The following is a 27,951-nucleotide window of genomic DNA, read 5'->3' as shown; positions in this document are numbered from 1 at the left end:
GCTAACCCCCATTCCAGTAAATCCTATAGCTAGTTCGGAGATCATGGGGCTCCGGGAGATCATCCAACTGATTGCTACTCTATGCTTGGCCAGTACCAGCTCTAGCTCTGCCACTTTATATGGAATGCCCCGACCACACGGCGTCTGCAGTACTCCCAAGATACAGGTCATCGGCGTTGCCTCTAACCCCAGTCCTGTGCCCCCCTCAATCACTACTACAACTTCCTGCCAAAAGTCATATACTGCCCTTCAAGTCCAGCCCAGGTGTAGGAAGGAAGCACCAAATGCACCACACCTAGGGCAGCACGCTCTACGGTTCGGGTCGATCCTGTTTAGTCGACGGGGTGTGAGATACGTTCTATGTACAAAGTTAAATTGCAACAACTTAAACCTAGGATTACACGACACCGTACGCACCAAAGACAGCCAAATCCCATTTGGCATCTGCTATGGGTTCCCCCAGGTCAGACTCCCATGCCCTGTGTCCCACACTTACCACACCTGGTTGATCCTCCCGAAGGGCTTTATAAAACAGAGTAATCAAATGTGTCCCCTCACCCCAGTTAATTAGACAGTTCAGCACCAAGGAGGCACCAGGGGCGACCAGGAAACCACTCCAGATCTCACGTGCCACACTCTGGTTTTGGGTTTTTTAATATGCAACCATAATTCCACTTTACATTTTTTCCTATTCAATTTCTAAAGTTTTTAAAAACCTAGTTTAATGTGTTAAAACTGAACCATAACCTCTTATTTTTTTACTTTTTACACTTAATTTTTGTGTTCATTTTGATAATATGCAGCAGTTCCATGCTACCAACCATACATGGGCAGCCAGCTCCTGCTGCACACGATCTACACAGTTTGAATTGGCAGCATGGATAGATCAAACCCTGATGTGTGCAGCCTGTGGCCCTGCATTTGAGCGGTGGGCTGCATCACTTGCCCATAAGTCAGACCGGAAGGCCAAATTGTGTGACGGGCAGCCACTCGGCTCACTTCACAAATCTACAGTGGAGGATGGTAGAAAAAGCTTCTTAGTTCAGTGGTGTGACATTTTGTTACCAGATAAAGGAATTTCTTTGAGTATAGTTCTGTTTGGATGCCTAGATTGGTGTAATTTGTTCCAAAGGTAATCTTTATTGCATAATTTCCTTCGTTTATTGGCAGTACTCTTCCAACCTCCAGCTGAGGATGATGACTTTGCAGAAGGGTATTCACAGAAGAAAACTACCTTAGACCACTATAAAGTTGAGGCATGTGTGGCTCTAAATATGCATGCTGTGCATACTCTTGCCTTCTAGGGTTGGACTTGGATGTGTGCAAGTTGTTTTTCTTCGAAGAATTCATCCTGAGTTATTCGGTAGTGGCACTCCATCTCTTGCTTGTAATGCACATGGTCACCGGCTCTTTCGGATGGGTGCTTCTATGCTTGGTATCGACACAGTCACAGTGATCTTTTCAGTTCTCAGGTTTGTTATATTTCTGTCTTTGTTGTATTCAATCATGTTTCCCCATTTTCTCTTGTATCGTTTGATGTGTTTAGTTACTGTTCGGGACACTTCATCGGTCGACTCTGGCCCTTTGGTGGGGCCTCTCCCATCTTGCCATCTTTCCTTCCATTCAGTCCGCCTTCACCATGCCTTGCTTGTGGTGGAATGGATGCCCTTTTGATACTGTGTCGTCTAAAATACCCCTGGGTGATCTCCACTATGTCTGTAATCTCTGTCTCTCATCCAAACATGACGAAGCCTCTTGTGACACGTGTCGGTCTTTTCGGTCGAAGAAGACCCTTTGAGACGGCTGAGCCCATCGACTCAAGATGTTGTGTAGCAGCAGCGAATATGCTCCAGATCTCCTTGCCACCCAGGACCTCGAGAGAGAAGATTATCCTCAGCCTTTGGCCACTGACAAGGTAGCTTTCTTGCCCAAAGAGAGCTCAGACTCTGACGTAGAGATTAAAGACCTCCTGCCCGCTCAAATGGTCTGGAGTACAGCTACCCACTTCATCAACACCACTTCGAGCCTTTACGTCCACAAAGGGCATTCAGCCGCTCTGAACCCACAGTCAGACGGCTGGGTGGCCATTGCCTTTAGTCCGTGGTCGGCACCGACCGTGTGCTTCGAACACAAAGCCCAGCTTCGTCTTGGTGAAAGAAAATCCTAAATCTGAAACCCTTGGAGCTGCACTTCCCTGGTTTCACACTGATCGGACCCTCTGATCTGAAACAGTCTACCTCGAAGCGCAGGTTTGCGCTGGCACCTAAACACACTGCGCCGACTGGTAGATCAGCCCACAAACCAGTCGAACCTATTCTCCAGAAGTTATAGGAGCAGCTTGATGCCCAACAGAAAGATATTGTTATCTACCCCAAAAGTGACCATACACTGACACAGCATCTAATGCTTGATCCTCAGGCTCTAAAGAGGCACCTCAGCCCCCTCCTCATCCAAAGCAGTGAAAGAAGCATGCTAAAGCCACCAGTCTTCTTCTTGAACAGAGACTTCCTCCACCCTTTCCATTCTACCCAGACCCTCACCGTCCCCACCTCCTTCTTTGCCTAACCCACTATCTTACACTCCACAGATATCCCCACATTTTGACATGGGTGAACACAGTGGGGAGGAAACACTTATGACCTACCCCCACAGTGAGACTTTTCAGACTCCTATGATGTAGATGTGTCTGTGGGTACTAATCCTGACATCTGCCCTACCAGACCTTTCCCACCAGATACAGTCTCTTCTTACCATGAAGTTGTAGGTAGGACTGCTGTTACCAAAGTGTACAGACACATAATAAGTCCATCGAGGAGGCTTTATTTTTTGAGATTTTATTCAGCTTATCGCTCTACGCAAGATCTCCCCATGCTGAAGGTGATGCTCAACAGCTCCTGATACTTTCAAGGAGCCTGTCAAACCCCAGGTTATTACACCACAATTTGACAAAAAGTACGAAGCCTCCATTTCAGACTCCATCTATGCTGGGGGCCAACTCCCACCAGATTCCTTAGTGGTTCATACCGCTCGTAAGTGGGTGACTGCTCAGGGCAATGGTTCCCTGACAGACAAAGAGTAAAAGGATAGACTCTGGCATGAAATGAGTCACAGCAGTCTGCGAACCACTGGCACATTACCAATTACATTGGACATGAGTTGGTCACAGAAAGCAAACTGATTTCCAACACAACCACCAGGTGTGCCCTAGATGCTACTGACACTGCTGCTTGGGTGATTGCTTCTAGTGTCCTCCTCCGCAGGCATGCCTGGTTCTGTGTCTCTGGCTTCAAGCAGGATGTTCAACAACTTCTCACGAACTGCCCTTGGATGGGGAACATCTATTTGAGCCACATGTTGAAGAGATGCTAGAGAAAATAAAAAAGAACGAACTGGCCGAAGCCAGGGGAACATTGCAGTCTCCTTCCCTTCGGTTGTCCTTTTGCCCCTCCGTGTATTGCAGAGGCTCCAAGATCACTTCCCTTGAAGCCTCTACATCCTTTCAAAGCCAGCCTGCTGAACCAGCTTCCACAAGGGGCTGCTACAGTGGTGCCTATCATGGAAATAGCGCCAAACATAGCTCCCCCAAGAAAGCCACTCCAGCTAAACAATTGCTTGCCACTCCTTCCCCCCGATCACACAGCACCTTTTGAGGGGCGACAGAAGATGTTCTTCCCCACTTGGCAACATGTCACCTCATATGCGTGGATGTTAAATACGGTTACTGCTTAGCGCTCACCACCCAACATACCACTCTGCGGACATGTCCTTTTCCCAGAACACTTTCTGATTTGGGAAGAGGTCTAAGCACCAAGAAGGACGCCTCCCTTGGGCCCATTCTGGACCTCAGACTCCTGAACGAGTACAACCTATCTGAACACTACTACATAGACACCCTTCAGGATGTCATACCTCTGCTACAGCAGGTTGACCTCAAAGACACCTACTTCCACACCTGGATTCTTCTGGCACATTTGTGCTACCTCTGGTTTGTAGTAACTGGTCAGTATTACCATTTCAAAGGAATCTCCACCGTTAGGAGTTTTTACCAAATGTCTTGCAGTAGTAGCTGAGCACCTGTGAAGTCAGGGCATTCATGTATTCCTTTACCTGAAGAGCACAAAGCTACAGCAGTGCAGTGCACACACCCAAGCCACAATAGACCTCCTGCACAAACTAGGTTTTACCATCAACGCTGTAAAGTCCTGTCTCCAGTTACTTCAAATCCAACCCTGTCTGGGAGCCATTTTCAATACAATAGTCTTGAAAGGCCTGTCTGTCGGAGTCTGGCTAGAGTTCAGTCCTTCCAAGCATCAATCCCTCTTTTTCAGCCAAACGAGCAGGTCACAGTATGGACAGCCATGATGACCTCCTGCATTGCCATTGTACCCCTATGCAGAATTGCACATGTATTCCCTGCCGGAATGCTTATTGCATCATTGGTCTCAAAAGGGTAGGGTAATTGGGACAATCTAGTTTTGATCAGCCACTGCTGTCCATGCTCTCTGCAGTGGTGGAACACCAGTATGTTGTGGGGTGTCCCTTTCTCTACCCAGTTCCGCAGATCACTGTCTCAATGGATGCATCCCTCAGTGGGTGAGGGGCGCACTTTAAAAAAAACGACACTCCAGTACCAGTGGGGTCCCGTCCACAAGGATTTCCACATTAACTATCTGAAGTTGCTAGTTGTCGATCTAGCACTCAAGGCCTTCCTTCCCCACACTGGGAAAAGTAGTCCTCATATGGACAGACAACAGGATAGCCTTTTATTAGATTCAGAAACGGGGGGTGCACTCTCTTCCCCTCGGCTTTCTCTGTTAGCTCAGTCACATGGCGCTGGGCTCTTCACCACCTGTTGATGGAATACCTTCGGGAGTGGACAAAGATGTTACCAACCTTCTTAGCAGGATGGGGGCATCAAGTCTACGAGTGGGAACGAGCAGGAACTCCACCTGGCTGCCCCCTTCGCTACTTCTAGCAATTAGGGTTTCTGGACCTCTTCGCCACAGCATCAAACACAGGATGTCCAAATCTGCTTACAGATTCTCACACCCACAGTCCATGGACAGTGGAATATGGATGAACAGGTCTGGGATATTTGCCTACGCTTTTTCACCTCTCCCCTATATTCCAGTCATTGTTTGAAAGCTACAGCAGACCTCCTTCATACTGGTGACCATCATGTAGGCCAGCCAACCCTAGTTCACCACTCTCATCAACGTTTTGGTGGTTCTGCACGAGAGGCTCCCTAATAGGCTGGACTTTCTCACCCACAACCATGACACACTATAACCCCAAGAGTCTAAACCTTACGATCTGGCTCTTGAAGTCTTAGAATTCGGTTATCTCAGTTTTCTTCTAGAATGCATGAACTTTCTTAAGGAAGTATGCAGGCCAACTACCTGTGCATGCTGTGCTGCCAAATGGACAATTTTTGTGTGTACTGCCTCTCAAACCACACTGACCCACTGGCAGCCACAGTTCAGAACATTGTTTGTTACCTACTGCATTCCAAACGTGAGCTTTAGCCTTCTCTTCCTTTTGGCTACACCTGGCAGCTATTGCTGAATATCTCCAAAATAGCAGTAAGTGATGCTCTTCAGGATTCCAATCAATAAAGCTTTTATGGAGGGGCTCAAAAGAGTCATTCCTCCACCGGGGTGCCTTTGGCCCTTGTGTGGAATCTTAATATAGTCCTTACAAGACATAGATCCCTCCATTCAAGCCCTTCCGGTCTTATCCCTTACAATTTATTTCTTAGAATGTTGCTTTCCTAATCGTTGTCACATCACTAAGGTGGGTTAGGGAACTCTAGGTCTTACTCTTGGAAGAACCTTTATTTCAGGTTCATAGTGGTAGGGTGATCCTTTGCACCAACCTAAACTTTCTGCCTAAGGTGGTCTTTCTTGTTTACCATAACCAGTCTATAGAACTTCAAGTGTTCTTTGCACAGCCTGTTCTAGTTACAGAAGGGGCTCTTCATTCCTAAGACATCAACAAGGTTTAATGTACTATATAGACAGAGCAAAGCTCTGCAAACTGTTTGTTGCTTTTTTTGAACCACATAAGAGGAAGGTTGTCAAAATAGAGCATAGGCAGATGGAGAGCGAAATGGTGTATCGAAACCTTTAACACAAAAGTTGTGTTTTTACTCTTCCTCCTAGGGCTCATTCCACCAGTAAGAAAAAGGCCTGTCCGGCCTTCCTTGAAAACATTCCAGTGGCAAACATTTGTAAAGCAGCTACTTTGTCTACAGCAAACACTTTCACTAAGCACTACTGTGTAGACGTATTAGCCCCTAACTAGCAAATGTTGGTCAGGCTGTACTGGGTGCCCTCTTTCACTCTTCTGCAACATCCATAGGCTGGCCGCCACTTAGGTGAGGACTGCTTTACAGTCTGTGCACAGCATGTATAACTACAGCTACACATGTCTTGAATGGAAAATGTTACCCTGTATACTCCTGTTCATGGCATGTAGTGCTGTAGATTCACATGCGCCCATCCTCCACTCCAGGCACCTCTGCCTGTTGTAGTTACCATTGCTTTGTACTTCTATTGCATGGTCATCTTTATATCTTGTCTTTCCTGTGGCGCTTTGCTCCAGTATCACCCTCAGCCGTTGTGACATAAACAAACGAAACAATGGAGCCCATGGCCATGCGCTTTAGAAGCAAGAGGTGGAGTCACACTATGAAAAACAACTTGCACACATCCGAACCCAACACTAGATATCAGGAGTATGCACATCATGTGAATGTCATGCCACAAACAGATGCTTATAGAATAAGTAACATTTTCCTTTTTGTGGCTACATAATTCCCCCTCTCCCCCCAAATACACACTCACTCCCCCTCCCTCCGGTCCCCTGTGACATGGATTACTAAGATTCCAAAGTATGAAAATGTTTTGTATGCTGTTTGTTACTGTAATGGTTTGCCTAGTTCCTCTTCGATGCCTTAATGAGGAGTGCTCAGGTTTTCAGAAACGTATGTTATTCGGGCTGGACTGTTGCGATGGGGAGCAGGGTCATGACTTATCTGAATATGGCAATGTCCAAACTGGAATGGCAAGCAAAAAACTGATGGCTTAAACCCAGATCTGTGACTTGGGGTGAATGTTTGTTTGATTTGTTCCGCATTCCGTCCATCATCTGTTTTTCCATTTGTCACCCTAAGTAGGAAGGGTATGCCCAGACGTGGGTTCTGTGCTCGCAATGCCATCAGATTTAAGCTAGCCTGGCTGGCGACGGATGATACCCCGAAACCAGTCCTAGGATGCTTGTTCCTGGTCCATGGAGGACCTGACCTTTCGCGATGAATAACCAATTTTAGCAGTCATTTTCTGTTCTCTCCCATGTGCGCTGGTGCCTGAATATAGGCATTTCTGTCTGGATAGTTTGAACCCACCAGTCACTATCAGAACAGTACGGCTTAGAGCCCCCTCAGGCGTTGCAGCGCCGGCCTGGCGAGGAGCATTTCCCGATGATACCAGTCATCCATTGTGATGCTTGAGGGCTCTTGCTCCTGAGATTTCAGGTCCCCTTGGGCATTATAGAACACGTGGAACAGTGTACCTTTTATATGTATCACTCCAAGTACTCCAGCAGGACCAACCCCACAGTTTTTAATCTTTGCTTGTCCCCAGATCTCTTTGGGAGACGTGCCTGGCCTTGCGTTCCAAGAAAACGCTTCGGCAACAGAGAGTCATTGGGCCTCCTCCACCATGCAGACACAACAAGTCCACGATGTGCCTGATGTTTTCAGTGACCAGTTGGTAGAGCCAGAAGAAGAGATAGAGGACACTGACGAAAGCCTCCCAGACCTCAGTAAAACAATCTAGGTTGGCTCATGGAACCATACTGCCCTTGGGCCAGGGTGGTCTCCAGAAACAGGCAAAGGAGCAGATGAAAGTCCCTCCGCCTCCAGTACATTTGACATGCATCCAGAAGTCTGACTTTAAAAGTTGCCTCAGTACTGGCACCCAGATTTGGCTCTTTCTAAGCATCATAAGGCGTTAGAGCCAAGTTGCTATCTTCAGACCATAAGACACTTTTGGCCCCAAAACACCATCATTCAACAAAACCTTCATCTGTGTCAAATCCTGTTGCCGCTGAAACTACCCTTGGTGTCTAAACTACCATAGACTGTGTCTGAGCCCAAACAGAGGCCTATTGAGACAATTCTTGAAAAGCTTCAAGACAAACTAGATAAAAAGCCAAAGACTTTATTCATCCACATACTGGCAAGGTGGTGGCAAAACCGCCTCTTAACGCAAACAACACTTCCAAAAAGGAAAAATACATTTGTGGAAGATATCCTGGAATCGGAACTACCTAAGGCACCCAGGAAGAAACACAAAGATGGGGGCACCAACCCTGTTCTTTTGCTTCCGACTCCACCTCCTCCACCAGCGTCTACAATTACAGCTGCTCCCCCTACCTCTGCTTCACATATTGCCACCATCTGCAATATCACCAGCGCATACATACTCACCTGAGCACACTCCTTTGGAGCAGCCACACACATATCATACTCACCATCCTCAACGTTGGTGACATTGACACAGGAGGATAGAGCACCAGGCCTCAAAAAAATCATAAAATTGTTACTAGACCTGCAAGTCGAGTAACTTGAATAATCTACTCGACCATAACTGTAATGTACTTGACCTGGAAACTGGTCTCAGATTGTGTGGTCCTAGGCAAATATTTTAGTTGACAGTCTCCTTTTTCTTCATTTTCACGAGTGCACTTTCAAATATGTGAGCTCAGCATTTTTGCTGTACAAAAAACGTATTTTGTCTGATTAGACTAAACGATTGCTTCAAGTATTTAAGAATAAAAAATTCAGCCCACATATAGGAGACACATGATTCCTGACTTGTCTTAGTTTACTAATAGCATTGCTGTCAGGGCAGGAGTGTTTCTCAATTTGGTTAAGCATTCATTTTTAATAAATGTATGTTCGATGGCATCTGTCGCTGTAGATACGCATGTTTTGCAATAGCTCGCCATCTGGTGTTGGGCCGGAGTGTTACAAGTTGTTTTTCTTCAAAGAAGTCTTTCGAGTCACGGGACCGAGTGACTCCTCCTTTTGTCTCCATTGCGCATGGGCGTCGACTCCATCTTCGATTGTTTTTTTTCCGCCATCGGGTTCGGACGTGTTCCTGTCGCTCCGAGTTTCGGAACGGAAAGATAGCTAATTTCGGAAGATTTTCGTCGGTATTGTTGCGTTCGGGATCGGCGTAGTTAGATTCAACACCGCGTCGAAGGATCGAAGAGCTCCGGTGCCCTTCGGGGGTAGTTTTTTCGATCCCCCGTCGGGGCCTGGTCGGCCCGACTGCGTGCTGAAGAACGCCGATGGAACGGACCCCGTTCCGTTTCTGCCCCAAATGCCACAATAAATACCCCTATACAGACCAACACTTGGTCTGTAACCTGTGCCTGTCACCTGAGCACAGTGAAGACACCTGCGAGGCCTGTCGTGCGTTCCGGTCCCGAAAAACACTCCGAGACCGCCGAGCCAGAAGCCTTCAGATGGCGTCCGCGCCGACAGCCCACCGAGAGTTCGAGGAACAAGAAGAGGAAGGTACCTTCTCGATCCAAGACTCAGACTCCGAAGGATTCGACGATACGCAAACCGTGAGTAAGACGTCGAAAACCACACAGAGGAAGATTTACAAGGCCCAGGGGACGCCACTGCCATCAGGCCATGGCTCCACCCATAAATTCGGTGACCGACCGTCGGCACCGAAAAAGGCCCAAACAGTGCCGAGATCGTCCGACTCCGGTCGAGACACCGGCACGCAGCCTTCTCGGGACCGAGAAAGTGCTGGAGACAAGCCTCGACACCGAGATGCCGGTGTGGACACGGCTCGACGCCGAGACAGCGGCCCGAAGAAGATCGGCGCCGACAGGTTTCGGCCCCGAAAATGAAAAAAGCCACCTCGGAGCAGAAAAAAGACGCAGACAGGGTTTCGGTCCCGAAACAAACTGCAACCGACCCAGCTTCAGGCTCTTATACAGAAGAGCACTCGCTAACCTCCCAAATGCAAAAGCATAGGTTTGAGGAAGAGCTACAATCAACTGATGTGGACCATACGCAAAAGCGTATTTTCATACAGCAGGGGACAGGAAAAATAAGCACCCTTCCCCCTATTAGAAGAAAGAGAAGGTTGGAGTTCCAAACTGAACAGACACCACAACCAAAAGTGGTGAAAAGAGTTACCCCACCACCCTCTCCTCCGCCCGTGATTAACGTCTCACCAGCACAAACTCCATCACACTCCCCAGCTCACACCACCATAAGCCAGGGTGACCAAGATCAAGACGCATGGGACCTATACGACGCCCCAGTGTCAGATAACAGTCCGGAGGCATACCCTACGAAGCCATCTCCACCAGAGGACAGCACCGCGTATTCTCAAGTGGTGGCTAGAGCAGCACAATTTCACAACGTAAGCCTCCACTCAGAACAGGTCGAGGATGATTTTTTATTCAACACACTCTCCTCCACCCACAGCTCATACCAAAGCCTGCCTATGCTCCCTGGTATGCTCCGGCACGCAAAAGAAATCTTTAAGGAGCCGGTCAAAAGTAGGGCAATCACACCAAGGGTGGAAAAAAAGTATAAGGCGCCTCCTACAGACCCGGTTTGCATCACTACACAGCTGCCACCAGACTCTGTCGTTGTAGGAGCAGCTAGGAAAAGGGCCAACTCCCACACATCTGGAGATGCACCACCCCCAGATAAAGAAAGCCGCAAGTTCGATGCAGCTGGTAAGAGAGTCGCAGCACAAGCTGCAAACCAGTGGCGCATCGCGAACTCCCAGGCACTACTTGCGCGCTATGACAGAGCCCACTGGGACGAGATGCAACATCTCATTGAACATCTGCCCAAGGACTTACAAAATAGGGCAAAACAAGTGGTTGAGGAGGGACAGACCATTTCCAACAACCAGATCCGCTCCTCCATGGACGCTGCAGATACAGCTGCACGGACAATTAATACATCTGTAACTATCAGAAGGCATGCATGGCTCCGAACGTCTGGATTTAAACCAGAGATTCAACAAGCAGTTCTCAATATGCCTTTTAACGAAAAAGAACTGTTCGGTCCAGAAGTGGACACAGCGATTGAGAAACTCAAAAAAGATACGGACACTGCCAAAGCCATGGGCGCACTCTACTCCCCGCAGAGCAGAGGGAATTACAGCACATTCCGTAAAACACCCTTTCGAGGGGGGTTTCGGGGTCAGAGCACACAAGCCAGCACCTCACAAGCAACACCGTCCAGTTACCAGGGACAGTATAGAGGAGGTTTTCGGGGACAATATAGAGGAGGGCAATTCCCTAGGAATAGAGGAAGATTTCAGAGCCCCAAAACCCCTACTACTAAACAGTGACTCACATGTCACTCACCCCCTCCACACAACACCAGTGGGGGGAAGAATAAGTCATTATTACAAAGCATGGGAGGAAATCACTACAGACACTTGGGTTCTAGCAATTATCCAACATGGTTATTGCATAGAATTTCTACAATTCCCTCCAAACATACCACCAAAAGCACAAAATTTGACAACACATCATTCCAATCTCCTGGAGATAGAAGTGCAGGCACTATTGCAAAAGAATGCAATCGAATTAGTGCCAAACACACAAATAAACACAGGAGTTTACTCACTGTACTTTCTGATACCAAAGAAGGACAAAACGCTGAGACCAATCCTAGACCTCAGAGTAGTGAACACTTTCATCAAATCAGACCACTTTCACATGGTCACACTACAAGAAGTATTGCCATTGCTAAAACTACACGACTACATGGCAACTTTAGACCTCAAGGATGCTTATTTCCATATACCAATACACCCATCGCACAGGAAATACCTAAGGTTTGTATTCAAGGGAATACATTACCAATTCAAGGTACTGCCTTTCGGATTAACAACCGCACCAAGAGTCTTTACCAAATGTCTAGCGGTAGTCGCTGCACACATAAGAAGGCAGCAAATACATGTGTTCCCATATCTAGACGACTGGCTAATCAAGGCCCATTCGTTAATAGAGTGCTCAAATCACACAAATCATATCATATCATACAAACCCTCTTCAAACTAGGGTTCACCGTCAATTTCACAAAATCCAAAATTCTGCTGCGCAAGGTACAACAATACCTGGGAGCCATAATAGACACATCAAAAGGAGTAGCCACTCCAAGTCCACAAAGAATTCAAAATTTCAACACCATCATACAACGCATGTATCCAACACAAAGGATACAAGCAAAGATGGTACTACAACTCCTAGGCATGATGTCTTCATGCATAGCCATTGTCCCAAACGCAAGACTGCACATGAGGCCCTTACAACAGTGCCTAGCATCACAATGGTCACAAGCACAGGGTCACCTTCTAGATCTGGTGTTAATAGACCGCCAAACTTACCTCTCGCTTCTGTGGTGGAACAACATAAATTTAAACAAAGGGCGGCCTTTCCAAGACCCAGTGCCACAATACGTAATAACAACAGATGCTTCCATGACAGGGTGGGGAGCACACCTCGATCAACACAGCATACAAGGACAATGGAACGTACATCAAACAAAACTGCATATAAATCACCTAGAACTTCTAGCAGTTTTTCAAGCACTAAAAGCTTTCCAACCAATAATAGTTCACAAATACATTCTCGTCAAAACAGACAACATGACAACAATGTATTATCTAAACAAGCAAGGGGGGACGCACTCCACGCAGTTAAGCCTGCTAGCACAAAAGATTTGGCGTTGGGCAATTCACAACCAAATTCGCCTAATAGCACAATTTATACCAGGGATCCAAAATCAACTCGCAGACAATCTCTCTCGAGATCACCAACAGGTCCACGAATGGGAAATTCACCCCCAAATTCTGAACACTTATTTCAAATTCTGGGGAACACCTCAGATAGACTTGTTTGCGACAAAGGAGAACGCAAAATGCCAAAACTTTGCATCCAGATACCCACACAAACAGTCCCAAGGCAATGCCCTATGGATGAACTGGTCAGGGATATTTGCTTACGCTTTTCCTCCTCTCCCTCTCCTTCCTTACCTGGTAAACAAACTCAGTCAAAACAAACTCAAACTCATATTAATAGCACCAACTTGGGCAAGGCAACCCTGGTACACAACGTTGCTAGACCTATCAGTAGTACCCTGCATCAAATTGCCCAACAGGCCAGATCTGTTGACACAACACAACCAAAAGATCAGACACCCAGATCCAGCATCGCTGAATCTAGCAATCTGGCTCCTGAAATCCTAGAATTCGGGCACTTACAACTTACCCAAGAATGTATGGAAGTCATAAAACAAGCCAGAAGGCCATCCACCAGGCACTGCTATGCAAGTAAATGGAAGAGGTTTGTTTGCTACTGCCATATTAATCAAATACAACCATTACACACAACTCCAGAACATGTAGTGGGTTACTTGCTTCACTTACAAAAATCTAACCTGGCTTTCTCTTCCATTAAAATACACCTTGCAGCAATATCTGCATACCTGCAGACTACCTATTCAACTTCCCTATATAAGATACCAGTCATTAAAGCATTCATGGAGGGCCTTAGGAGAATTATACCACCAAGAACACCACCTGTTCCTTCATGGAACCTAAATGTTGTCCTAACTAGACTTATGGGTCCACCTTTTGAACCCATGCACTCCTGCGAAATACAGTTCCTAACCTGGAAGGTGGCATTTCTCATCGCCATTACTTCCCTAAGAAGAGTAAGCGAGATTCAGGCGTTTACAATACAGGAACCTTTTATACAACTACACAAGAATAAGCTCGTCCTAAGGACCAATCCTAAATTTTTGCCAAAGGTTATTTCACCGTTCCATCTAAATCAAACAGTGGAACTTCCAGTGTTCTTTCCACAGCCAGATACCGTAGCTGAAAGGGCACTACATACATTAGATGTCAAAAGAGCATTGATGTATTACATTGACAGAACAAAGAACATCAGAAAGACTAAACAACTATTTATTGCATTTCAAAAACCTCATGCAGGAAACCCAATATCAAAACAAGGTATAGCCAGATGGATAGTTAAATGCATCCAAATCTGCTACCTTAAAGCTAAACGACAGCTGCCCATTACACCAAGGGCACACTCAACCAGAAAGAAAGGTGCTACCATGGCCTTTCTAGGAAACATCCCAATGCAAGAAATATGTAAGGCAGCCACATGGTCTACGCCTCACACATTCACCAAGCACTACTGTGTAGACGTGTTATGCGCACAACAAGCCACAGTAGGTCAAGCCGTATTAAGAACATTATTTCAGACTACTTCCACTCCTACAGGCTGATCCACTGCTTTTGGGGAGATAACTGCTTACTAGTCTATGCAAAACATGCGTATCTACAGCGACAGATGCCATCGAACTGAAAATGTCACTTACCCGGTGTACATCTGTTCGTGGCATCAGTCGCAGTAGATTCGCATGTGCCCACCCGCCTCCCCGGGAGCCTGTAGCAGTTTGGAAGTTACCTTCAACTATTTGTATATGTATCATCTCAACCTTAAATAGGTGCATACTTAGTCACTCCATTGCATGGGCACTATTACTACAATTCAACTCCTACCTCAGCCTCTGAGGGGAAAAACAATCGAAGATGGAGTCGACGCCCATGCGCAATGGAGACAAAAGGAGGAGTCACTCGGTCCAGTGACTCGAAAGACTTCTTCGAAGAAAAACAACTTGTAACACTCCGGCCCAACACCAGATGGCGAGCTATTGCAAAACATGCAAATCTACTGCGACTGATGCCACGAACAGATGTACACTGGGTAAGTGACATTTTCATACTAAAGCATTATGTGATCGTTCACTGTCTTTTACAGACAGTAAATTTCCAAGAAATGTCCAAAAACCTTCCCACTAACTTGCAGCTTTACTGATAAAACTGTGTAATGTATTAGCAATCTTTGAAAATTGGGTTTCTGAAAACATATATTTTTTGCACATCACCAAGTGCTCCAATTTGTTTTCATCCTATTAATTTTTTTTCATCACACAGAAGTACAAACAATGGGCTTTCACAACTACTGAAATATATTTTGATTTGTTTGTACAGTTGACTTAGTTATTTAAATGTGTGTTGGGAAAAACCGGATGCCCTACAACCTTCCATTTCACACACTTTCTCTAGCAGGTCAGACAAGTTCACCTTACTAAACCCTAGAACTCTGCAGTCAGAAGGAAAATGAATTGCAAGACAAACTGACTTTTGAAATCTGTCTCTATTCTTACTCAACTCGCCAGAAGGGGCGAGTAGGTCCTAAAAATAGCTCAACCTGATAGTGACATGGCATAGCGAGTGGACGAGTAGATTTTGTTTGTTTTTTGTTTTTAGGCCTGAGCGCTATATGATGATCTATATTTTCCAGACCCACAGGGAGACCCTGCCACGGTACATGATCCATGGGATCAATATGATGTAGACCATGTGTTTGATAATGAACCAGTCCTGTACGCCTCTAAACCCTTGCCACCAGATGATGCCATCACCTAACATGAGGTTATTAGGAGGATTGCACACTGTCAAAGTGATCTCCACAATTTACAGGACGAGGATTTGTTCTTAGTAGCCACACTAACTAGATCACATGGGACAGTACAAATCTTATTGTTGTTGAAAGGAATGCTTTAATCCCCAGAGGAGATTTTTAAGCATCCAATCAAATCCAGGGTCATAACACCAAGGATGGACAAAAAATACAAGCCATGTCCATCGGACCCACCATGCACCAAGGGTCAAGTTCCTCCTGATTTCTTGGTAGTTCACACAGCTAGGAAGAGGGCTAATTCTCAGGGCACTGGAGATACCCCTCCAACAGACAAGGAACGTAAAAAAAAATAAAAAAAAAATATATATATATTTATATTTATATATATATATATATATATATATATATATATATATATATATATATATAATGCAGCATGAAAATCTGTTATTGCACAAGCAGCTAATCACCGCTGCATAGCAAATTCAGTAGGTTTAATTTAATCTTATAATAGAGTCCAGTAGGATGAGATGTGTAGGAAAGGGCCTTTGATGGCATGGTTATCCCACACTCTGATATTGATGCTAACTTTGATACGAGTGTGTGCTGGGATCCTGCTAACCAGGTCCCAGCACTAGTGTTCTTTCCCAAAACCTGTACCTTGGTTTACACAATTTGCACACCCCTGGCACCCCAATAAGCCCCTTGTAAAAGGTACCTATGGTACAAACAGCCCTGTGGCCAGGAAAGATCCTCAAGGGCTGCAGCGTCTATTATGCCACCCTGGGGGACTCCTCACCAAGCTCATGTACACTGCCTTTGCAGCTCGTGTGTGCTGGTGGGAAGAAAAAGGCAAAGTTGACATGGCACCCCTCTCAGGGTGCCATGCCTACAAACCACTGCCTGTAGCATAGGTAAGTCACCCCTCTAGCAGGCCTTACAGCCCTAAGGCAGGGTGCACTATACCACGGGTGAGGGCATAGCTGCATGAGCCATATGTCCCTATGGTGTCTAAGTCTATTCTTAGACATTGTAAGTGCAGTGTAGCCATATTGAGTATATGGTCTGGGAGTTTGTCATTACGAACTCCACAATTCCATAATGGTTTCACTGAATACTGGGAAGTTTGGTATCAAACTTCTCAGCACAATAACCACCCCCACCCCCCAGACAAACACCCATTTTTGGCTGCAAGTCCAGCAGGACAATTTGGGAAAGCAGGAAGGCGTTACCACCCCATCTTGGACCACCTCTAAGGTGTTCAGTGCTGAGGTGACCCCATCCCTGCAGAATCCTCCACCTTGGTTTAGAGGACAGAGACCAAGATGGTTAGGTTTGTCTACTTCCCCCTGACCCCTGTAATGCCCCTAAATCTAGGATTTAAGGGCTCTCCTGAACCCAAGTCATCAGATTCCTGGCGACCTGACAAGAAAGAAGGACTGCTAAGCTGAAACACCAGCAAAGAAGAAGGAAGGTGCAAATTGACTTGGCCCAAACCCTACTAGCCTGTCTCCTGCTTCAGAGAACTTGCAGCAAGAAAGTGAAGCATCCTGCGGGACCAGCGACATCTGCCAAGCTCCAGAGGACTGTCCTCCATCACAAAGGACCAAGATTTCCAGAGTGTCCCTGTCCATGAAGAAACCACATCAAATGACTCCAGAGCCTCCCTGAATCTGCGAGTCCTGACCACTCTGCACCCAATGCCCACGGCCTGTTTCCAGGTGGCCCAACCGGCTAGAGAGGATCCCCAGGTGATTCCGTGTAAGTGCCCACCCTGGGTTGCCCTCTCCTGCCCCCCAGGACGCCACCTGCTGTGTGAATCCCCCATGACTGTGAAAGCTCCTGACGAAGATATCAGACGCCTAAAGGTACACTGAACCCGCAGCCCAATCCCCCCCCTGGCCTTGCCCGAGCCAGCTTTCTACAAGATGCTAAAGCTACTACAGCATTTTCCTTAGCAGTATCGCCAAAGTCGGACTTAATTGGTAGAGAAAGGCAGAACAATGTGTTATTACCTACCAATAACCATCATTACCCCTACTCCTGTTGTCCTCGTCCCATTCATCACTAAGTGTGTTGCGTAGGCTCTCATTATTCTAATGAGACTAGTGGATTGTGAGCAGCAGGATCGTCGGCGGTGTGGGAGACTGAGTCTAACCCACTGCAGGTGACACCTGTCGCTCTAAATCCGGGTTTTGCTCCAGCCAACTAGCAGTGCCTCTTCCCTACCATAGGATAGTGATTATTGGGCAGCCGAGCGCATGACATACTTGGCTTCTCAGGGAAGTCGTGGTCACTCAAGTCGCATCCGGTTCTCTCATTTACAATTCAGTCTCATATATAAATGACAAACAGAAGCAGTATAATGTTTCAATGATTAGTTTAATAAAACGACTGCATCTTAGATAGCGAAGCTTGAGCCGCAGTAACCAGGACGACACATGACAGTATTAAAATGGTGACGAGAAGAGTGAAGCATAAAAACAACGCTACCATATTGTCACTATAATCAAGGGTCTATTTCCTATCTAGGTTATAATTTGAGCACTGCATGTTAAGCTCTAATTCTGCCTTTCAGGTTCCCCTGGGAAGACATCAACCCCCATACCTGAGCAAAGGCCTATGGTCTGCGTTTGCATCTGTAGCGAAGCAATCAGCATACAGTTGTGGTTTTTTGGCTGGAATCTCCCTCTAACATGTAAGGGGCAAGGTGATATTCTGAGAAAATGTCCCTACGTAAGGATGTGTATTTTCTACGAATGTTGGAGACTAAACTTCTCCCACGTTCACCGGCAATATACCGAACTGTAGCCTTGAATGAAGCACAGAGTGATCAAGAATGTCTTGTTTGAGAACACAGTGCTAGGCTAGAGGAAAACAATTAGATAAATGAAAATAAAACAAGACCGTGAAAATGGTTATTGTAAAAATAATGCGAAGCCGAATGAAATATATCTAGGTTAAAGTGCACAGGGGCCTAGTGTGTTAAAATTATGTGTATGGAGCTGTAACTAAAATGGCTACACAACACCCTCCCCTTGTCGGTTGAAAGTGGTTCAAAGCCAAAGCTAAAAGTTTATTGCTAAAAAGCTCTACCTAGGATATATATATAAAAGCAAAGATAACTGTCTCCACAACGGAAAAAAAAAGAACATGAGGAATGCTGGGATTTCCTCTCCCCACACACTCCCTCTGGTAGTACATAAGCTGTACTTACCCAGCATTCCACCTGCACTACCAAGCCCCAACAGAATGCTGGTGGCACGGGAGGGTGGGAGGTGCGTGATGAATGGTACGAGGACAACAGGATCAGGAGCAGTAAAGATTACCAGTAAGTAATTTAACACTACCTGCAGGTCCCTCTCGTCCTCGTCCCATTCATCACTAAGTGGAGAATACCCAAGCAGGCAAAACAGGCCTTCTGAGAACCAGACATCAACAAAAAAAACACAAGAAGGGATACAAAACAATCAATAAAGGACCCCAAACAGGTAAATAGGGAGAAAAAAACAAACAGACCCTACTCTGATGTCCCTGGCCAAATCCGAGGCAGAACGCAAACCAGAAAGCAAGCAACAGTGCCAGACCAAAGGGCCAGAAGAAGCCCTGCCAGCAGTTTAGCAGAGCACAAGAAAGGTAACAGATAAAGACCAATCCCAGAAGACTGCAACCATCCGCAGAGAACGGCTCAAGATCCCCGCTGGAGGAGGAGGAACACCAGATATAAAAAAAAAACCATTGCAACAGACAGCTAGAGAGGCGAACCCAAAAGGAACGCCCATCACCGAAACCACCCTGGGCATGATCAAACTGCAACCGCAAAAGCCCTAGGCAAAACCCTGAAAAAAGAGGCCGACCCAAGACATCGGTACTCTGAGAACCCAAGGCAGGGAAAGAATGCTTTGCAAGAAACTGAGCCGAAAAGGAACCACAGGAACATGGAAGAGCCAAAATACAGAAACCACCCCATAGGCTGAAAAAAAACCAAGGAGGGCACCCCGGCTCTACGAGCGCTTAGGACCTCGAGACGCCCAACCTAAGTGAGGGCCAACCAAGAGACCACCAAAAAGGGGAACAGCAGCCACCTCCAGTGTGTCACAGGAGCTGAAACCAAAGGCCAGCCGACTAAAACACCGCACAGCCACTGCCCAAAACCAGGGAAGCCCCAGCACAGTAGCCAAACAATGACCAGACCAAAAAAAGAGACAAACGCCCAAAGACACACCTAGGAAGAACTCCCAACACGCATCAGAAGAGGCTGGGACATGGACCATCAGGCCACAGGAAATTTGCAAAAATGCTGTGGAAAACCAACAGCCCAAGGCATGCACAGGCGGCATCCCAAGCCTGCACCAACCAGGCCTGACCCTTATAAATTGCCTAGAGCAGATTGCATCAGGTGCCGTCCAGGAGGCCCAGCTGAAGGCTTCTAAAGAACCAATGGCCTGGAAGAGCCCCAGAACCAGCCAAACGCACAAAAAAAGGAGGGTGGAACCAAGAGAGAACGATCCAGAACTAAAGTGAGAAATGTTGTCTGTCACTCTGGAGGAGAATCGTCCTCTTCCAGTTTGAGCGGCTGTGACCATGACCACTAGGCTACACCCAGAAAAGAATTCACACTTCATTGTGCGAGTAACAGTGGCCAAGGGCTTTACGCCACAGTCAACCACCAAAGCCCCAGGGAAAAAAAGGAGGTAAAATAGGAGCATGCACGGGCTGAACAGAACCCCTACACTGCACCGTGAGGAACAGAGAACCGGACCAGGGTATAAATGTCACTGCAGACCTACAGCCACAACATGAAGAAAACTCAGGTGAACGGAGAAATAGGCAACGCTACACATATCAGTAAGTGAAAGGCAGCGGCCTGCGAAGGACGAGAGTGGGGGAACGGCTACAGACATACATAGAACAGAACCCACATTTCTCCGTGGGAGGTCCTGAGAACATCACCACCCGTGGGTCACTACCAAAACGTCAAGGAAAGAGGAACCCTGTCACACCACCATCCAGCAACAGGGATCAAAAAGGAGAGAGTGCTTGAACAATAGGAGGGAACATATACAGAGACACCTGTGCCCTCGCCCCTCAGAGTGAAGAACTTGTGAGCCCGACCACCAAAAAGGAGGAGGGTGTCTACAGATAAGCCTGGAGAGAAGCCACACTACTCGGGTGGGATGCAAAGAAAGCTGGAAGAGAAATGAATGGTGGGGCTCCACTACAGCCACACCATACATATACAAAGCCACCTAAAACAGACCCCTCACCTTTCAGGGTGAGGATCTGTAACCACGACCACCAAAAATGAGGGGAGCAACTACAGTATCTGTGGTTGGAAAGCTATAGGTACGCCTCGATGCAGTGTAGACCAAAGTGACTTCTGCCCCACCTGCAGAGCTCTTGGGCTGTCACTCACAAGGTGGATGGCCTTAATTCCAGCATGCCGTGCAGCGTGACCCTGCAAAAAAAAGATGAAAGGTGGGGCACCATAACAGCCACATACCACACAGAAGCTGTGTCTTCTAGGCTGAGGGTCTGTGATCGGAATCACCCTGCCACAGAGAAGGCAGCCACAAGGAGGAACGTGGAAAAAGGTTGAGCCACTGACTCCACCAATACTGGCTGCTGGGCACCAGACACCGGGACGTGACCACCACCATAAAAGCAGCACGGCTCACAGAGTAAGCAAACAGACGAACCACTAAGCGGTACTCACCCCAGGAACACACCAGCAGCTGAGCCAAAAAGTGTGCTTCCCTGCGCATGCTTGGAAACAACAGTGTTCCATGGAGGAAGTCAGACAAACTCCTGGCTTCCTGCTTCCTCTGCATGGCTCCCAGCTGGCTGGGAGTCGTGTAAATCAGACTGCCACTGTTGGAAGGATTCATCTGCAGACACAGCTGGAACAGAACTCTATGTATTTAATGTGAGGACCTTGACCATGCTGCCACCGGCGACTCCGTTCCAGCATAGAAGCCACACATCACAGTATGAAGACCTATTCCCTTTACCATTGAGCCACAGGAGACCGCCACACCGACAAACAAGGGCGCTCCCAGCGGCCACCGTGAGGCAAACAGCGGCGCTACCCCATTAAGCCCAGCAGACAGGAGTGTAATGCACCTGGAACAGCTGTTGTCGAATCCCAGCAGGGACGACATCCTCACATCCTCGTCCTGTCGGAAGACAGAAAAAAGAACAGGAGGAATGCTGGGTAAGTACAGCTTATGTACTACCATAGGGAGGGGATATCCCAGTATTCCTCATGTTCTTCTTTTTTTTTTTTTTTCTTCTGTCGTGTAGTTATCTTCACTTAGTGATGAATGGTACAACCTTGGAGTAATTTCCAATGCCATCATTTTGTGCGCACTAGAATCCACGCTAGGCCTACCCACACAAGTGAGGTATCATTTTTATCGGGAGACTTGGGGGGAACGGTGGGTGGAAGGAAATTTGTGGCTCCTCTCAGATTCCAGAACTTAGTCACCGAAATGAGAGGAAAACGTGTTTTTTTTTTTTTAGCCAAATTTTTAAGTTTGCAAAGGATGCTGGTTAACAAAAGCTGGCGAGAGCCCCACAAGTCACCCCATCTTGGATTCCCCTAGGTGTCTAATTTTCAAAAATGCACAGGTTTGGTAGGTTTCCCTAAGTGCCGGCTGAGCTAGAGGACAAAATCCACAGCTAGGCACTTTGCAAAAAACACATCAGATTTCAGTGTAAAAATGTGATGTGTCCATGTTGCGTTTCCTGTCGCGAGCATCAGGCCTTCCCACGCAAGTGAGGTACCATTTTTATTGGGAGACGTGGGGCAACACAGAATAGCAGAACAAGTGTTATTGCCCCTTGTCTTTCCCTTCATTTTTTCCTTCCAAATGTAAGACAGTGTGTAAAAAAGACGTGTCATTGACAAATGCCCTGTAATTCACATGCTAGTGTGGGCACACCGAATTCAGAGATGTGCAAATAACCACTGCTTCTCAATACCTTGTGTTGTGCCCATTTTGGAAATACAAAGGTTTTCTTGGTACCTATTTTTCACTCTCATATTTCAGCAAATGAATTGCTGTATAGCCGGTATAGAATGAAAACCCATTGCAAGGTGCAGCTCATTTATTAGCTCTGGGTACCTAGGGTTCTTGATGAACCTACACGCCCTATATAACCCTGCAACCAGAAGAGTCCAGTAGACGTAACGGTATATTGCTTTAAAAAAATCTGACATTGCAGGAAAAAGTTAGAATATAATGTAGAGAAAAATGGCTGTTTTTTTTAATCTCTATTTTTTTTTTTTTTTTTTTTTTATTTCAATTAATTTCTGTAGGAAGCCCTTGTAGGATCTACACAAATTACCCATTGCTGAATTCAGAATTTTGTCTGCTTTTTAGAAATGTTTAGGTTTCTGGGATCCAACATTGGTTTCACACCCATTTTTGTCACGGATAGGAAGGAGGCTGAAAGCACAAAAAGATCGTAAAAATGGGGTATGTCCCAGTAAAATGCCGAAATTGTGTTGAAAAATTGGTTTTTCTGATTAAAGTCTGCCTGTTCCTGAACGCTGGGAAGCTGGTGATTTTAGCACCGCAAACCCTTTGTTGATGCCATTTTCAGGGTTAAAACCACGAGCCTTCTTCTGCAGCCCCCTTTTCCCATTTTTGTTTTAAAGAAACACATTTTTCACTGTATTTTGCCTAATTTCTTGGTCTTCTTCAGGGGAACCCACAAAGTCTTGGTACCTCTAGAATCCCTAGGATGTTGGAAAAGAAGGATGCAAATTTGGTGTGGGTAGCTCATGTGGACAAAGGTATGAGGGCCTAATCGTGAACTGCCCCAAATAGCCAAAAAAGGCTTGGCACCAGAGGGGGGAAAAGGCCTGACGTCATCAGAAAGATCTTGACAAAATGTGTGGTGTGATAGTGGCACACTTCTACCACCGGGCCATCATTGTATATATGTGTCTGAATTCTATGGCAGGACCGGAGGCGAGGATTATGCATTCATTTCTTTACTTAAATTCAAAAAGCAGATGTTGGAAGCAAAAAAAACACTACTTCTCTGAACACTCTGGGATGGAAACAATTTGAATAGCCAATCCACAACGCGTAAGACCATATCCCAGCTGCCCCTCCTCCGGCACTTCCTGTTTCTTTCCTGCTGGAGCAAAGATAAGTTCACTTATTTGTTTCTATGTGTACTTGCTAATGCGTATGACTCGTCCGCTACGGTTGTGTGATTAACGGTAGCGGTGCTGCGTTTTTGTAGTGCTTTTGGTGTCTTTTGTTCCTTATGGGGAGCCGCGGGGGTGCTGTCTATTCGCCCCTCGCTGCTCAACAGCCCACCAGGCGCTGCGGTGTTCCCGGCGCGCCTGAAGAGGCAGAGCGGTGCTTCTTCTAACACGCGTCTCGGTGATTCTTGCTGGACCCGCGCTTTTAGTTGGGAAATAACCGCATGAGCCCGTGGAATCGCTTCTCGTCACCGCGCGCCCTGGAAGCCCTGATGCCCGTTTTAGGTCCGTAGTGACTGCGGGTGGCGCTGTGTTTTGTCTGACGCCTGGACCTCCGGGTCTGTATTCTTATTTTCATGGTATTTCGTAGCACTTGGGCACACAATTGATACCTCAGGTGCCGTGGGGCCGGGCCAGGGTGTTTATTTGTGCTTAGCTCCCAGAGGTCCAAGGGAGGTTGGCCCCACGGGAATTACCCAATTAGTCTTTGGCCTGTCTTTCTGAAGAGGGGATCTCCCCACTCCACCTTAATGCTGCCTGTGTGAGACTGCTGACTTTTCCTTGCGTCCTGCACAATGTGCAGATTACTTCTGAACTTGGTCCTACACATATTCTGGTGCACGCTGTGCTTATCATTGTTGGGCTTCGCCACAGCCATACGCTTCCAAACCCTGTAGTACGGTAACCTTCTGGCCAGCATGCAGGGAGAGGGTTATGTGAAGGAAGAGACCTTATCGGTCCTTCCTATTGATAATGAATTTTGTGAGGTGGTGGACGCATCCTTTCAGCAGGCGGTGGCGGCTGCCATCGAGCCACTGGAGAAGAGGCTGTTTCATCTAGCTCATTCCTTTCCAGCCCCTCCTAACATGTCTGCCCAAGATCCCCCAGATTGGGGTCAATCAGTGCAATGCCCCACAAACGCAAACTAGAGGGCGCCCTGAATATGGGGCCCTTTAAGAAGGTGAAGCAGGCTTTGACGGAGCCCTCCGCTCCGGGTGGTGATTCCCTATCTCTCTTGCCTTCGGCAGACCCGCAGGAGGATGATTCGCATAACTCTACCGATGAGACAGGCCCTTCTAGACCTTGGCGGCCCGCTCAAACTCTCTTGAAGCTTCAGTTACCTATGGGGTTAGACATGTTGGATCCTGATGACTTGGTCCACCCCCGCTACTCCGGGTGGGTTCGCTCCGATAGTCACATCTTATGTTGGCAGCCTAGCTGCGCAAGCCTCTGGACAAGGAGGTTAGGGCACGCCTGTGGGCGGAATGCCCTTGCCCTTCCCTTCCGGGGAAGGTTTCTTGTACCCCGAACATAGATCCCAGGATGGCTACCTTTTTACAGAAATGTATTAAGGATCCCAAGAAAGGGATCGACCAGTCCTGGCGGGCCTGTCTAGATAAGCTGCTCAATATTTCTGGCCCACTTACTAAAATCTTGGAGTTGGCTGAGCAAGCCAAGGTGTCAGATACTCCTTTGTCTCCGGAGGTAATCTCTGTTTGGGCCCAGAGGGCTATAATATACCTCTGGAATGCCAATTGTGGCCTCTCTGCCAAAAGTCGTAGATCACTCCTAATCAAGGTGGACCCGAAGTTGGGGGATCTGGCTTTGGTGGAGACTGGCCCTGTGGCTCAAGGGAATCTCTTCGGAGACCCTTTCATTAAGGAATTGTATAAATTTGTTGCCACCTTCACGTTGCTTGATAAGGCGCAGTCATCCATTAAGAAGATCTTTCAGCCGTGCCTTTTTATCTCGGCCGGTCGTGGGAGAGGGAGCTCGGCCCGCCGCTTCTACATCCAAGGCACAGTCAAGCCCCACACAGAGCAGCCGAAGAGCTGTGCTACGGGAAATTCTTCTCCACTCGGAAGCGGCAGAGGAGCCAAAGGATCCTTGCGAGGGCAGCTACAAGGAGCTCAGTCCAGTAGGTGTCTTCTCAGGAGTATTCCTTTCAATTGAGGGGCGGTTGGCTCTTTTTGCTCACGAATGGGAGGCCCTTACATCAGACCCTTGGGTTCTTCAGACAATCAGGGGGTTTCAACTGGAGTTTTTCGGTTCTCCGGTGCAGCTCTCCTGCCCGCAGCCCTTTGTGTTGACCTGTTCTCAACAACGTTTGGTGGATGGAGAGGTGAGAGAGTTGTGCTGGAAAGCACCTGCACCCTCAGGGTTTAAACAGCAACATCTTTTTGGTGGACAAGCAGGATGGGGGCCAGAGATCCGTAATCTCTCTCAGGGAGTTCAGCGGTTGGCTTCTGTACCGCCACTTCAAGATGGAGGGCAGCCATCGCTTGCACAACCTTTTGCGCCCCGGTGATTGGATGTTGCGCCCGGACCTTCAGAACGCCTATCTGGCAGTGCCCATCTTTCCCCCGCACTGTTTTCTTCAGTTTCAATGGCAGGGCCAGGTTTACTAGTTCACGACTCTGCTGTTCGGTCTTTCTTCCGACCCCTGGTGTTTTACCAAGGTGTAGGCCGGTGGTAGAGCACCTCTGGGCGAGGGGAATGCATCTGATAATCTATTTAGACTATCTTTTGCTGCTGAATCAGTTTCCCCTCAGGTTGCTGGAGCAACTGCAATATTCAAACTCTTTTAGAAGGTTTAGGTTTCTTGAGAAATGCCAAGAAGTCGGTGCTGGTTCACTCCAGGCAGACCACCTTTCTGGGTTTTGTCATAGATTCGGTGAACAAGCCCCTTAGTCTGCCCTCTCACAAGATCACAAAGATCCGTCAGGAGTTAAGGAAGACCATCGCCCGCTCCTCGACATCCCTGGGTCAGATTGCTCAGATAGTGGGCCTTTTGTCCTCGTTCATACAGGCGATTTTTCCAGGTCCCCTTCATTACAGGGCACTCCAGCGATTAAAGGCCTCTCACTTGCGAGAGGGCCTCTTATTCGGATCAGGTGATTCTGACGGAGGAGCCCAGAAACGAGATGGGATGGTGGATTTCCCACATGGAGGCCTGGAACGGCCGGGCAATCTTCGGCTCCGACCCAGACATAGTTATAGAATCAGATGATCTTTGGGTGTACTGTCTCACGTACAGTATCTGTCACAGCGGAATATCGTACAGTTAATGTGTACCGCTCGGTCATTTCCGCTGGCTATCACCCGTTGCAAGGTTTACCTATAGGGGAACTCCCTTTGGTGTGCAAGTTGTTACCCGGCATCCCCTGGCCCTTCCTTCTCAACCCAGATACTCAAATTTGTGGGATGTCCATTTGGTTCCTAATCTTTTCCAATCCTGGCAAGCGAATGATTACCTTTCCAGGAAAAAAATATTGGCCAAGCTTGCCGTGCTTTTGTGCCTTGTTTCCTGCAGCAGGGTCTCAGATGTCAGGGCCCTGGAGGTTTCCGGTAGGGTCTTTACACCCCAAGGGGTTACCTTTTATGTGTCTAGGACAATTAAGATGGATACTAGACTGATTTCTTATCCAGCCTTGATGCGTCTTCTAAGTTTTGTGTGGTGAGGTGCTCCAAGGCCTATGAGGTTGCGACTGAAGACGTTCGACCCCCGGGGAAACTCAGTTGCTTATTTCCATTCGTAAGCCCTTCAAAGCTGTCTCCTCTCTGACCATAGCTAGGTGGATAAGGTGGGTTACGCAGGAGGCAGGCATTAACGTGGCACGTTTTAGTGCGCATTCTGTCAGAGGTGTGATGGCATCAAAGGCGTTTTCGCTCGGTGCTTGACTGGAGGACTTTATCAATGCAGCTGACTGGCCTTCTGATTACATGTTCAAGAGGTTTTATTTCAAGCTGGTCTTGGACATGGCATCATTGGTGGTTGATAAGCTTTGAACATGCATAATCCTCGCCTACGGTCCTGCCATAGAATGAAACATTTCCTAGCTATTGTAACGAAAAGTTTAAATTCTATTAAGGACACGGAGGCGAGGATTATTCCCTCCCGGATACAGCTTATTTTGCTCTACCCAGTGGATGGTGTTATCCGGTACTGAAACTCTTTTTTATGTCTAAGGTTTTTCAGAATCCTCATACTACGGCAGATGTCATTGGTATGCTGAGATATCGTTTTCCGATGTCATTAATTTCTTTTCTTACAGCTGATATTAACATGATTGTAGTCTAGATTTCTACTTGGATACAGTGTTTTCCTTTTCTTGTAGGTGTTAAGACAAGCAAAGTGGAATGATTATTCAGTTATCTTCATCTCGCGT

General features: G+C 47.1%; 1 protein-coding gene across 6 annotated transcripts in view; it reads left to right on the top strand.

The window, feature by feature from the left end:
- Positions 1–27,951, top strand: part of CNOT4 (CCR4-NOT transcription complex subunit 4) — a 534,336-nt gene that overhangs the window by 209,360 nt on the left and 297,025 nt on the right. The gene's annotated exons all lie outside the window — the stretch shown is intronic.

This window comes from Pleurodeles waltl, chromosome 4_1 (assembly GCF_031143425.1).
Source record: "Pleurodeles waltl isolate 20211129_DDA chromosome 4_1, aPleWal1.hap1.20221129, whole genome shotgun sequence".
NCBI lineage: Eukaryota > Metazoa > Chordata > Amphibia > Caudata > Salamandridae > Pleurodeles > Pleurodeles waltl.
This window is presented reverse-complemented; position numbering and strand designations above follow the sequence as displayed.